This window comes from Lissotriton vulgaris, chromosome 1_2, assembly GCF_964263255.1.
Source record: "Lissotriton vulgaris chromosome 1_2, aLisVul1.2, whole genome shotgun sequence".
Lineage (NCBI taxonomy): Eukaryota > Metazoa > Chordata > Amphibia > Caudata > Salamandridae > Lissotriton > Lissotriton vulgaris.
The window spans coordinates 215,367,079-215,380,856 of record NC_141686.1 but is presented as its reverse complement, the minus strand read 5'-3'; the positions used below and the strand labels follow the sequence as shown (position 1 = coordinate 215,380,856).

The following is a 13,778-nucleotide window of genomic DNA, read 5'->3' as shown; positions in this document are numbered from 1 at the left end:
TGGTCGAAGTGCCTGCTTTTCCTTCTCTGCTGTTGTCAGCTGCCTCCTCCCTCTTACTCCCTCTCGTTCTGTCTCTCTCTGAAACCTTGCTTCAATAAACGTCTCTTACCCTCTGTTTTGTCTACTTTCCTTCATTCGTTCCCTTGTAAAATCGATCCAAAAATGAAAGAAACACTTTTGTGAAATGTTTCTGCCATTTTTCTGTTCCAAAGTGCAGCCTTGGGACGAAGCCAAACAAGCATTTGCAATGCAATAGGTTTTGCATTTGCGATAGTTTGAGATATTGGCACTGTAAATGACAATACCTTCTATGTATTTGTTTTGAAAACCTGAAATGGGAATGTAAACACGTAAGGAAGGACTATTAGTACAAAGGGCCCGATTCACAGAATGAACTTAAGACTCAATCCCCACTTGTGGGACACCCCCGCGCCGCACGGCCACCAGCTGCTGCGTGTGTTCCCCTCTGCCTGCCTTCTGCCTCGCTGACGCCGTGGTCGCTCCCCTCTGGTTTCCCAGTTGTTTTGCCCTAAATTTGTGCTTGTCTGTTTCTGCCGTCTGCTCGCGTATTTTGCCGTTTTTCCTTGTTTTGCCCTAAATTTGTGCTTGTCTGTTTCTGCCGTCTGCTCGCGTATTTTGCTGTTTTTCCTCGTTTTGCCCGTAATTTGTGCTTGTCTGTTTCTGCCGTCTGCTCGCGTATTTTGCCGTTTTTATTTGTTTTGCCCTAAATTTGTGCCTGTTAATTTCTTTGTATCCCCTGCGCCGTGTCCAGTTTCCTTCCTGATTGGCCGCCTACCTCGCCGCCCTCCGCTCTCGCTTCCCGCCACCGACATTGGCCCCGCCCCTTTTTCTCTTCTGTTCCCTCCCCGCTCCCGCCTCCCAGCTGCTCCGCCCACCCGCGCACTTGGCCTTAAATGGCGACCGTGCAGCGCAGGTGAGTGTGACCCACTTGTGGGACACCCCCGCGCCGCACGGCCACCAGCTGCTGCGTGTGTTCCCCTCTGCCTGCCTTCTGCCTCGCTGACGCCGTGGTCGCTCCCCTCTGGTTTCCCAGTTGTTTTGCCCTAAATTTGTGCTTGTCTGTTTCTGCCGTCTGCTCGCGTATTTTGCCGTTTTTCCTTGTTTTGCCCTAAATTTGTGCTTGTCTGTTTCTGCCGTCTGCTCGCGTATTTTGCTGTTTTTCCTCGTTTTGCCCGTAATTTGTGCTTGTCTGTTTCTGCCGTCTGCTCGCGTATTTTGCCGTTTTTATTTGTTTTGACCTAAATTTGTGCCTGTTAATTTCTTTGTATCCCCTGCGCCGTGTCCAGTTTCCTTCCTGATTGGCCGCCTACCTCGCCGCCCTCCGCTCTCGCTTCCCGCCACCGACATTGGCCCCGCCCCTTTTTCTCTTCTGTTCCCTCCCCGCTCCCGCCTCCCAGCTGCTCCGCCCACACGCGCACTTCGCCTTAAATGGCGACCGTGCGGACGCGCAGCGGTCACGCGCAGCGGGCGCGCCGATTGTGCGCCGAAGGCGCGCCAAAGGTAAGCCCGTCTACGCCCATCCGCGACCGGATCGCGACCAGCGCCAGGACCCCTGGCCCACGAAGACCCCGACCGACCCGCCTGACGTACTCCGCCGCCACCCTCACCGCTCTCAACACCGGCCGACTCCCAGAATGCCATCAAGCCTCTCCACGACGTACCCACGGACCCTTCAGCTGCCACGCCTGCAAGTTCACCTGCATCCGGACCTGCCTCGCACCAGCACCCACCAAGCCGAACACCAGCAGTACCCACCTCAAGTGCATCCTGCTCAACACCCGCTCCATCCACAGACATGCCATCGAACTCTGGAACCTCCTCGACACCACAGCTCCAGACGTTGCCTTCCTCACGGAGACCTGGATGAACGCCTCTTCAGCTCCCGACATCGCCATCGCCATCCCAGAGGGCTACAAGATCGTCCGGAGGGACCGAAACGCCAACCAGATGGGAGGAGGCATCGCCATCATCCACAGGAGCACCATCCGTCTCACGACCAGCACCGACAACTCCCTGACCACCGCCGAACACCTGCATTTCCAGATCCACACCAACCCGAACACCACCCTCAGAGGCACCCTGATCTACCGACCCCCTGGACCACGCACACAATTCAGCGAGGACATCGCCGACTTCGTCAGCCCACATGCCCTCCCCTCCGCTGACTACATCCTCCTGGGAGACCTCAACTTCCATCTGGAGAACAACAACGACCGCAACACCAGCACCCTGCTCGACAACCTCACCAACCTGGGACTCAAGCAACTGGTGTCCACCCCCACCCACCTCGCCGGACACACACTCGACGCTGTCTTCTCATCCAGCATGGACATCAACTTCAGCCACACCACAGAGCTTCAATGGACGGACCACAGCTGCGTCCACTTCACCTTCAAGAAAACAACGACCCACCACCACCAGCAACAGACCGCCCGCAGAAGCTGGAACAAGATCACAGCAGACCAGCTCGCCACCTCCCTGAGCCAGCACCCTCCTGCCAGCTCAGCGAACCCCAGCCAGGCCGCCGACAACCTCACGAAGTGGATCAGCAACTGCGCGGACGAACTCGCCCCACTGAGGACCCCGCCCAGCAGACCCGGCAGCAAGAAAGCCCCATGGTTCACCGACGAACTCAAGAGCTCCAAGAAGAACTGCCGAGCCCTCGAGAAAGTCTGGAGAAGGGAACCGACACCGGACAACAGGACCTCCTTCAAACTTGCCACCCGGAAACACCACCAGCTGATCCGCGCCGCCAAGAAAACAGCATTCAAGGACCGGTTGGACAACAACGCACACAACTGCAAGGAACTCTTCAACATCGTCAAAGAGCTTTCCAACCCCAGCGCAGGAAACAACGACATCACCCCATCGCAAGACCTCTGCAACTCCCTGGCTTCATACTTCCACAACAAGATCGCGGACATACACAACAGCTTCAACAACCAACCAACGCACACCATGACCGAACAACCACCCCCCACCACCACCCTCCGCGCCTGGACCCCGATCAGCACCGAAGACACCATCCGCACGATGAACTCCATCCACTCCGGATCACCGACCGACCCCTGCCCTCACCACGTCTTCAACAAAGCCGACGCTGTCATCGCACCCCACCTGCGAGACATCATCAACACATCCCTCGACACCACCATCTTCCCCGAGAGCTGGAAACACGCCGAACTCAGCGCCCTACTCAAGAAACCAACAGCGGACCCCACCGACCTCAAGAATTACCGCCCCATCTCGCTCCTCCCATTTCCAGCCAAAGTCATCGAGAAGACCGTCAACAAGCAGATGGCCGCTTTCCTCGAGACGAACGGATCCCTCGACCCCTCACAGTCCGGCTTCCGAGCCAACCACAGCACCGAGACCGCCCTCATCGCCGCCACCGACGACATCCGAGCCCTGATGGACAATGGAGAAACAGCGGCCCTCATCCTCCTAGACCTCTCCGCGGCATTCGACACGGTCTGCCACCGCACCCTAGTACGGCGCCTCAGCAACCTCGGAATCCAGGACAAGGCGCTGGAGTGGATCACCTCCTTCCTCGACGGGAGAACACAGAGAGTCCGCCTACCACCGTACAAGTCAGAGGCCACCGAAGTCATCTGCGGCGTCCCCCAAGGATCATCTCTGAGCCCCACCCTCTTCAACGTCTACATGAGCCCCCTCGCGGCCATCGTACGCAAACACAACCTCAGCATAATCTCCTACGCCGACGACACCCAGCTGATCCTCTCCCTGACCAACGACCCCGCCGCCGCCAGAGCCAACCTGCACGAAGGGATGAAAGAGGTAGCCGAGTGGATGACGACCAGCCGCCTGAAACTGAACTCGGACAAGACGGAGGTCCTCATCCTGGGCTCCTCTCCCTCCGCCTGGGACGACTCCTGGTGGCCTCCCGCCCTGGGCACCGCACCCAAACCGACAGACCATGCACGCAACCTGGGCTTCATCCTGGACTCCTCCCTCTCCATGACCAGGCAAGTCAACAACGTCTCCTCGGCATGCTTCAACATCCTACGCATGCTACGGAAGATCTTCTGGTGGATCCCCACCGAGACCAGGAAGACCGTCACCCAGGCCCTTGTCACCAGCCGACTGGACTACGGCAACGCCCTCTACGCCGGGACCACCGCCAAGCTCCAGAAGAGACTCCAGCGGATCCAGAACGCCTCAGCCAGACTCATCCTCGACATCCCACGAACCAGCCACATCTCCGGACATCTGCGAGACCTTCACTGGCTCCCCGTCAACAAAAGAATCACCTTCCGCCTCCTCACCCACGCACACAAAGCCCTACACGACCAAGGCCCGAGCTACCTCAACAGCCGAGTCAACTTCTACGCTCCCAAACGCCACCTCCGATCAGCCAACCACGCCCTCGCCGCCGTCCCCCGCATCCGAAGAGCGACTACAGGAGGAAGGTCCTTCTCCCACCTGGCCGCCAAGACCTGGAACTCCCTCCCGACCGACCTGCGCCTGACCCAAGACCACCTCTCCTTCAGGAAGAAGCTGAAGACCTGGCTGTTCGAGCAGTAGCGGCTCCCCCCCCCCCAGCGCCTTGAGACCCCACGGGTATGTAGCGCGCTTTATAAGTGTCACTGATTGATTGATTGAACTTACTACTACTTTGGTATTCACAGAATGCACTTAGTACTTTTGGCATTCACAGAATGAACTTACTACTTTTGGTATTCACAGAAGTTAGGATTTTGTCTTAAGACAGACTTAATACAGACTTAAGACAAACTTAAGACAGCCTTAAGACAGACTTAAGAAAAAATCCTAACTTAAGTCTGTCTTAAGTCTGTCTTAAGTTTGTCTTAAGAGAAACTTAAGACAAAAGCCTAAATTCAGTGAATTTCAAAAGAAATAAGTGCATTCTGTGACTACCAAAAGTAGTAAGTGCATTCTGTGAATGCCAAAAGTAGTAAGTGCATTCTGTGAATACCAAAATAGTAGTAAGTTTAAGATTGAGTCTTAAGTTCATTCTGTGAATCGGGTCCAAAGTGCGTTGTCATTCACAATGAATTTTAAAAGAATAAATGCAGTAAAGCTCTTAGGAGCAAGTAACGCTAAAAAGGTTACTTTAGGTCGCGCTGGAGCGGGGCAGAGTCAAAGTTCAGCCCGACCATGATGGAGCGCCAGCCAGCTACCTGACCCAGAGTACACATGCCGCACAAGCTGCAATTGTAAAATGGATATTTCTGACTGCAACGGATGGCTCCGTTCCGCAATGGTGTTGGTCAGATCCTCGTCTGACCGACATCGTAATTAGGCCCTTTGTCTTTTCTGCTTCTGTTTCCTGCTCTTTTTGTGTCAGCACATACCAGTGCTGCAGCCAATGCTAACCCTCTACTCTAGATATTATTTGCTGTACTTATGCTGCTCACATGAATCAAGCTAAGGCTGCCATGTTGTTATTGAAAAAAAAACTCTAGCACAGAATTAATTCATTTTATGCAGGTATATACCTTCATGGTGTAATGTTCTGTTTGGAGATAGCTTTATACCTTCATTTTTCCCTTCCGTGTGTGCGTCCCCCTTCTGTTCACCATTTTCTAAACATTTATTTTCTTTTTTCTGTCTTTAAATAATGAGTTACTAAGAACTAATATTGTGAAGGGACAGCTTGGTGTTAGAATAGAAATGAGGATCTAATTGATAGAGTGTTTTGTATTACATATTTGTGATTGTCTTTTTAATGTTCTTACTATGATTATCAACACATCTCCAAAAAAAATATTATTAAAAGAAATCTTTTGGACCTGGTTAACAAACACCCCTGAGCTCCTTTTATGGGAGAGTTAAATAGGCTGATGCAGCATTCAAGTTCAAGAGGGTTGTTTGTGACTGCCTTCTAATTGGCTAAATGGTATACTATCAAGAGCAGCAGGAGTTCACATGCAGTTCGCGCAGGTGCAGATTTAAGATGTGTTGATCAATCAATCAGGATTTATTAAGCGCGCAACTAATCACTCGATAGGGTATCCAGATGCTTGCAAGCCATGAAGGCTTATTCGAACAGCCAGGTCGTGAGGGCCATTCGACTTCCAGAAGTGACGTGATGGTCCCGAGCTGCGTGGGGAGGCTGTGTCCGGTCTATTCTGCGATGTGGGAGAAGGAGCTTCCTCCACTTCTGCTTTGGCAGATGCAGGGTGTTTCAGCAAGTGAAAGGGAGGCAGATAGTAGTCTTTCAAATGGTTGGTTAATGTCATTGGTTGTGTAGAGTCTTGTGTGCATGGGCCAGCAGCTAGATTGGCCTCTCTGGCGTACAGGGAGCCAGTTGAGTTTCCTGAGGTGGTGTGTGATGTGGGTTCATCGGGTAGGGCTGAGGTCGCTTCCTCAAGATCTTACGTAGCATGCGTAGAGTGAGGTAGCAGGCTGAGGAGATGTCACTGATCTGTGATTTCAAAGTGAGCTTGTTGTCAATGATGATTCCGAGGTTTCTGGGGTAGTTGAAGGGAGTGAATGCGGGTCCTAGGTCTGATGGTCACCATGAATTGTTCCATGTGTTGCTGCTGTTGCCAAAGACCAGTACTTTTGTCTTGTCTGTGTTCAGCTGCAGGCAGTTGTTCTTCATCCATTCATTTGTCATGCATCTCTGGAAGTTGGTTAGACCGTGGGATCTGACGATGTTGGCCAGCGAGGTCATATATGCTTTGAAGAGCGTGGGGCTGAGGTACACTACAGGTGATCTTCTTGGGCTCAGAGGTAAAAGGTGGGAGATGGATGTTCTGGGTTCTTCCGGTGAGGAAAGAGGTGATACATCTGAGCGCATCCTCTTGGAAGCGGATCACTGACATAATATCGAGGGACAAAATATAGACTACTAAAAATATCGAGGCCAAAATATCGACAGACAAAATATCGAAATCCTATCTCCAAAGAGGTAAGTACAAAAATATCGACTCCAAAATATCATTTAATAATATATACTTTGTAAAAATATTGAATTTCCTAAAAATAATGTAAAATTAAAAAAATAAATAACTTAAATATACTTAATACCTAAATAACCTTACAATTATTAAATAATTAATTTAAGTTATGAAACAATAATAAAATTGTATTTGTTAAAACATATATATATATATATATATATATATATTCCTCACAAATATCCCCGTAGCAGAGGGAACTCCATTGGTTGGTGCACGCGTTTGGAGACCGGGAACGTGTCTCCTAGGTAATTTTGTAAACAAAAGGCAAGGACGCGGCACTCCTCTTGAACACGATAGTTTATTTTAGGTCTCTTTGCAAAAACTCCTACGCGTTTCGAACTAACGTTCTTGGTCACGGCAGTGTTCTACAAGAGTCCCTTTTCACTTTCCACCATTTATACTATTCACTCAGTTTTACAAGAATGAGGAATTGTGGGCCTTGTAGTTTATACATTAAACGTGTGTTTTTCAATATCAAACAAAACATTCATGTTGGGATTCACGTGTGGGTAACATTCCTTATAAGAAATGTTCTAACATAAATTTTATAACAATAAAATTATATGCTAATTATTAAATTAAATTCACAATTAAAGTCCATGTTGTGCTTTCACAGTAGACACTTTTCATCAAGGACCTTTTTATATAACGTTTACGTTATACTTCGTTCGACGGGCTGAGTGCCCTATGTCCCACACATTTCCCTTGATTATGCGTTTTGGCCTATATAATGTTCCTTCACACAGGATTTTACATAAAGTCAATGATCAGTGTTTTTCAGAGGTGTACATGCATCTCCTCGTCTGCGTTCAACCCTCTTGGCTGTCTTGTTTTGAACTTAATGATAAGTTTAGACACCAAACGTCTCAATTTCAGAAGTCTGTCTCCCCCTCTTTCCTGGGTAGGGATGGATGCTAGACCCAAATATCTTATATCTTCCCAGGTTTTGCCAGTGTGTGTTTTCAGATGTTTCGCCATGGCATAGTTGTTGTCATTGTTTTGTATTGCCCGAATGTGTTCTAAAATTCTCTTCTTGAGAGGACATTTGGTACTCCCAATGTATTCTTTTCCACATTGGCACCTGAGCATGTATACAACAAAGGAGGACTCGCACGTTATTTTTGTTCTGATTATGAAGTCTTTGCCTGAGGGGTCTGTGATGGATGTTGCATTTTGACCTATTCTGCATGCTTTGCATGTTTTGCATTTGGTAAATCCAATGTTTCTTTTCTGTAGCCAGTCTTTTTGTTTCGTCAGTGAGAAATGGCTGTTTACCAAATGGTCCGAGAGATTTGGCGCTCTCCGATATGTTACTAGAGGGCCAGTTCCAATGTCATTTCCAATGTCCGGATCCTTCATTAAAATATGCCAATATTTTGCCAGGATTTTTTGAATTTTATAACTTTCTTTGTTATATGTTGCAATCATTCTCGGTTTTTCTTCATGCTCTGTTGTTTGTTTATTTTCTTCAGGTTGTTCAATTTCTTCTGATTCTTTAGGTTTTTCCAAATTTAGTGTTTCCAATCTTGTTTTACATTTGGCTTTTTCTTCCCCAGTGGTTATATCTCTGTGTTTATAACCCCTTTCAAGAAATCTTTTTCTCGTGTCATCAAATTTTTCTTCCAATTCCTCTTCTGTTGAGCAATTTCTTCTCATACGGAGAAACTCCCCGTAGGGTATGCTTTTAACCAATTTTTGGGGATGGAAACTTAAACCGTGCAGGATTCTGTTTGTTGCCGTTTTCTTTCTGTGGGTAGTTGTCTCAATTTTGTTGTTATGTACAAAAACTTTGATGTCCAAGAACTCAATTTCTTTCTGGCTTATGTTATACGTAAACTTTAAGCCAACATCATTTTCATTGAGGACATCAAAGAAGGTTTTGAACTCCGATGTGCTTCCCTTCCACAAGAGAAACAGGTCGTCTATGAACCTCACCCAAAGTGCCAAAGTGCTACTTGAAATTGAACAACCTGAAGAAAATAAACAAACAACAGAGCATGAAGAAAAACCGAGAATGATTGCAACATATTACAAAGAAAGTTATAAAATTCAAAAAATCCTGGCAAAATATTGGCATATTTTAATGAAGGATCTGGACATTGGAAATGACATTGGAACTGGCCCTCTAGTAACATATCGGAGAGCGCCAAATCTCTCGGACCATTTGGTAAACAGCCATTTCTCACTGACGAAACAAAAAGACTGGCTACAGAAAAGAAACATTGGATTTACCAAATGCAAAACATGCAAAGCATGCAGAATAGGTCAAAATTCAACATCCATCACAGACCCCTCAGGCAAAGACTTCATAATCAGAACAAAAATAACGTGCGAGTCCTCCTTTGTTGTATACATGCTCAGGTGCCAATGTGGAAAAGAATACATTGGGAGTACCAAATGTCCTCTCAAGAAGAGAATTTTAGAACACATTCGGGCAATACAAAACAATGACAACAACTATGCCATGGCGAAACATCTGAAAACACACACTGGCAAAACCTGGGAAGATATAAGATATTTGGGTCTAGCATCCATCCCTACCCAGGAAAGAGGGGGAGACAGACTTCTGAAATTGAGACGTTTGGAGTCTAAACTTATAATTAAGTTCAAAACAAGACAGCCAAGAGGGTTGAACGCAGACGAGGAGATGCATGTACACCTCTGAAAAACACTGATCATTGACTTTATGTAAAATCCTGTGTGAAGGAACATTATATAGGCCAAAACGCATAATCAAGGGAAATGTGTGGGACATAGGGCACTCAGCCCGTCGAACGAAGTATAACGTAAACGTTATATAAAAAGGTCCTTGATGAAAAGTGTCTACTGTGAAAGCACAACATGGACTTTAATTGTGAATTTAATTTAATAATTAGCATATAATTTTATTGTTATAAAATTTATGTTAGAACATTTCTTATAAGGAATGTTACCCACACGTGAATCCCAACATGAATGTTTTGTTTGATATTGAAAAACACACGTTTAATGTATAAACTACAAGGCCCACAATTCCTCATTCTTGTAAAACTGAGTGAATAGTATAAATGGTGGAAAGTGAAAAGGGACTCTTGTAGAACACTGCCGTGACCAAGAACGTTAGTTCGAAACGCGTAGGAGTTTTTGCAAAGAGACCTAAAATAAACTATCGTGTTCAAGAGGAGTGCCGCGTCCTTGCCTTTTGTTTACAAAATTACCTAGGAGACACGTTCCCGGTCTCCAAACGCGTGCACCAACCAATGGAGTTCCCTCTGCTACGGGGACATTTGTGAGGAGTATTACAATACAGAGGCGAACCCGGCATCCGAGCAGCACAAAGCCAAGAACATCGAGTGGATCACTGAAGAACCAAACCAGCAGATCGGAACATCAACAACACACGAACGCCCTGGTCGAGCGCCGACGTGCTCAGTCGGAGGACGCGAACACAGTCAGGAGTCTCCCGGGTGAGTAAAAGTGTGTTGAATGCAACGTATGAATATCTGGATGCCGAGTGGGGTTTAAAAGTTTGAAGAAGCTGACATAGCGACAAACGAGTGACTTGTGAAGCTAACAGAGTCACTGAACCCGTCTTGTCACGCAAGGGTCTCGCAAAACGGGAAACAATAAACCCGAATCCAAAAGACTACTGAACCCAGTGTTCCAATTATTTCCTACCACGAATATACTTAACAGTATTCACACAGGAATAGAAACAGGTCAAGTAAGCATTGGTGAAAATAATAACCAAAACTTACCAAAATGGAAGAGAGAACAACGCGAAGGATAGCTAAAGCGGAAACAATGTTTCAACGAAGAGACAGTTCCAATGCTGCAGGCGCTGATGGAGGTGGAGAAAAAACACCACCACAAAGCAGCACGACGATAAAACAGTTATTCACTAAACTAGAAAAACTAATGAGAAAGGAAATTTCAAGGGGATGGGAGATCCTAACTCTGGAAAAATATGTGGAGTGCAAAATGGTACCCAGGGATCTCCGCATTTTTACTCTCCCCAACCACCCAGATACAAAACCTGAGATGCTGGAGGAATGGGGCAATAATAACATGGACTGCTCAAAGAGGATGATGTTGATAATTATAAAATATGCAAAACAAGAGGTCGAAGAGCTGATACAAAAAATAACAGATACTGAAAAGGAAATATCAGCACTGAAAGAAGAGAATGCCACAACAAAAAAACTGAGAACGGAGATGAATAAAAATCTGGACAAACACGATGACGAGGTTCAAAAAAGAAAGGAACGAAAATTCCATCGCGACGAGGATGATTATAAATTTGGTACAATCCTGACCTTCGCACGGAAATTCGACACAGCAAAAAAACAATGGGATGAAACGAAGAAGGGAACTACCCAACAAATGAGTGGATCGGAGTCAGAAATAAGTGATGGGGAACAAAGAGCAACAGGAATACGTAGGTTTTCTTTTTTAGAGGAACTAGAACTTTTGTACCACCAACAACAAACACCCCAATACATTCCAAGTGGTCGCGGACGAGGATCCCAGCGACAAAGAGCAAGAGGAAGGGGTACTTACTTCTCAGGAAGACAAAACACAAAACCCGAAGAAGCCAAAAACACAGGAAGCAGATACAACCTGAGATCGCGGCAAGCGAACGCTGAGTCGGAAAATCAAACAAACACCGAACTTAGTAATTAACTTGTCAAGATACAATCTCTCAAAAGAAGAAATAAACCTACTAAACAAAGGATTATCATTTTGCCCAGAAACCCACCATGATGAAGTAGATACTAAAATTGACATATATAAATATGTGAGGAAACTGAAACTAAAGAAATTTTTCAGTAAAACATCAAAAACAAAAGACAGAACATCTGACAAATCCGGTGAAACAAACATAAACTCTGAACAGACAACAACGAGTAATGAATATAACATTGAGGATGTTCCCCACCTCCGGATTGCATACAAACTGGCAAATGAAGAAAGTGGATCCCAAATAACTTCCACACAAATACTAAATGAAATGGAAATAGTGACAGACAAGCATAAAAAAACTCCTTTCAAACCAAGATCTAAATTCTATCCAGTTCTCCATCCAGGCAACAAAATCGACCTGTTTCATGACCTTGTAATAGGAGACATAGAGAAAATGACAAACAACTACCCTCGGAAAAAAGAAAATCTGTCCAAAAAAGAAAGAGCAGCAATACAAACTTTGAAAAAACAATGCCAATATCGAAATAAAACCAGCCGATAAGGGGGGAAACATCATCATAATGGACAGAGAACATTATATAGAAGAAGCCCTGAGACAATTGACTGTAAAAGAGAACTATGAGCCATTAAACACGAATCCAATCCCCAAACTTATAACAGAATTGGAGAACAAGCTCAACACATGGAAAAAGGATGGCCTTCTAACAGATGATGAAAAGAAATATTTAATGGTGGAAAATCCAATCATACCCACGATATATTTCTTACCGAAAGTTCATAAGACACTCAATAAACCCCCGGGAAGACCGATAATATCTAGCTGTGGCAGTTTGTATGAGAATGTGGCAAATTATGTGGATTATTTTATTGCTCCGCTAGTTCCCACCCTGACATCTTATATAAAGACTCTGGAGATTTTTTAAAAGTACTTATGAATACAGACTGGCATCCAACCTACTCGTTGATAACGATAGATGTGGTGTCGCTCTACACCTCCATCAGCCATGAAACTGGGATCAAAGCCATCGAGTTTTTTCTGAAACAAAGACCCATTACAGAAAGAGAACATTCGAAAATGCTAACTGAGATGATCAGGATGTGCCTATACAATAATGTCTTCTTATTTAACCACAAAATGTACCAGCAAAAGTGTGGAACAGCCATGAGAGTTTCCTTCTCTCCAAGCTATGCGAACCTCATGATGGGGTGGTGGGAGAGGAGCATAGCTTGGAGAGAAGAAAACGACCAACATATGGCCAAAGTAGCACTTTGGGTGAGGTTCATAGACGACCTGTTTCTCTTGTGGAAGGGAAGCACATCGGAGTTCAAAACCTTCTTTGATGTCCTCAATGAAAATGATGTTGGCTTAAAGTTTACGTATAACATAAGCCAGACAGAAATTGAGTTCTTGGACATCAAAGTTTTTGTACATAACAACAAAATTGAGACAACTACCCACAGAAAGAAAACGGCAACAAACAGCATCCTGCACGGTTTAAGTTTCCATCCCCAAAAATTGGTTAAAAGCATACCCTACGGGGAGTTTCTCCGTATGAGAAGAAATTGCTCAACAGAAGAGGAATTGGAAGAAAAATTTGATGACACGAGAAAAAGATTTCTTGAAAGGGGTTATAAACACAGAGATATAACCACTGGGGAAGAAAAAGCCAAATGTAAAACAAGATTGGAAACACTAAATTTGGAAAAACCTAAAGAATCAGAAGAAATTGAACAACCTGAAGAAAATAAACAAACAACAGAGCATGAAGAAAAACCGAGAATGATTGCAACATATAACAAAGAAAGTTATAAAATTCAAAAAATCCTGGCAAAATATTGGCATATTTTAATGAAGGATCCGGACATTGGAAATGACATTGGAACTGGCCCTCTAGTAACATATCGGAGAGCGCCAAATCTCTCGGACCATTTGGTAAACAGCCATTTCTCACTGACGAAACAAAAAGACTGGCTACAGAAAAGAAACATTGGATTTACCAAATGCAAAACATGCAAAGCATGCAGAATAGGTCAAAATGCAACATCCATCACAGACCCCTCAGGCAAAGACTTCATAATCAGAACAAAAATAACGTGCGAGTCCTCCTTTGTTGTATACATGCT

At 45.6% G+C, this 13,778-nt stretch overlaps 1 protein-coding gene and 1 long non-coding RNA gene across 7 annotated transcripts in view; one reads left to right on the top strand and one right to left on the bottom strand.

The window, feature by feature from the left end:
* Positions 1–13,778, top strand: part of LOC147735029 (membrane-spanning 4-domains subfamily A member 4A-like) — a 316,483-nt gene that overhangs the window by 56,977 nt on the left and 245,728 nt on the right. The gene's annotated exons all lie outside the window — the stretch shown is intronic.
* LOC147735030 (uncharacterized) overlaps positions 1–13,778 on the bottom strand; it is a 67,518-nt gene that overhangs the window by 21,868 nt on the left and 31,872 nt on the right. The window lies entirely within an intron of this gene.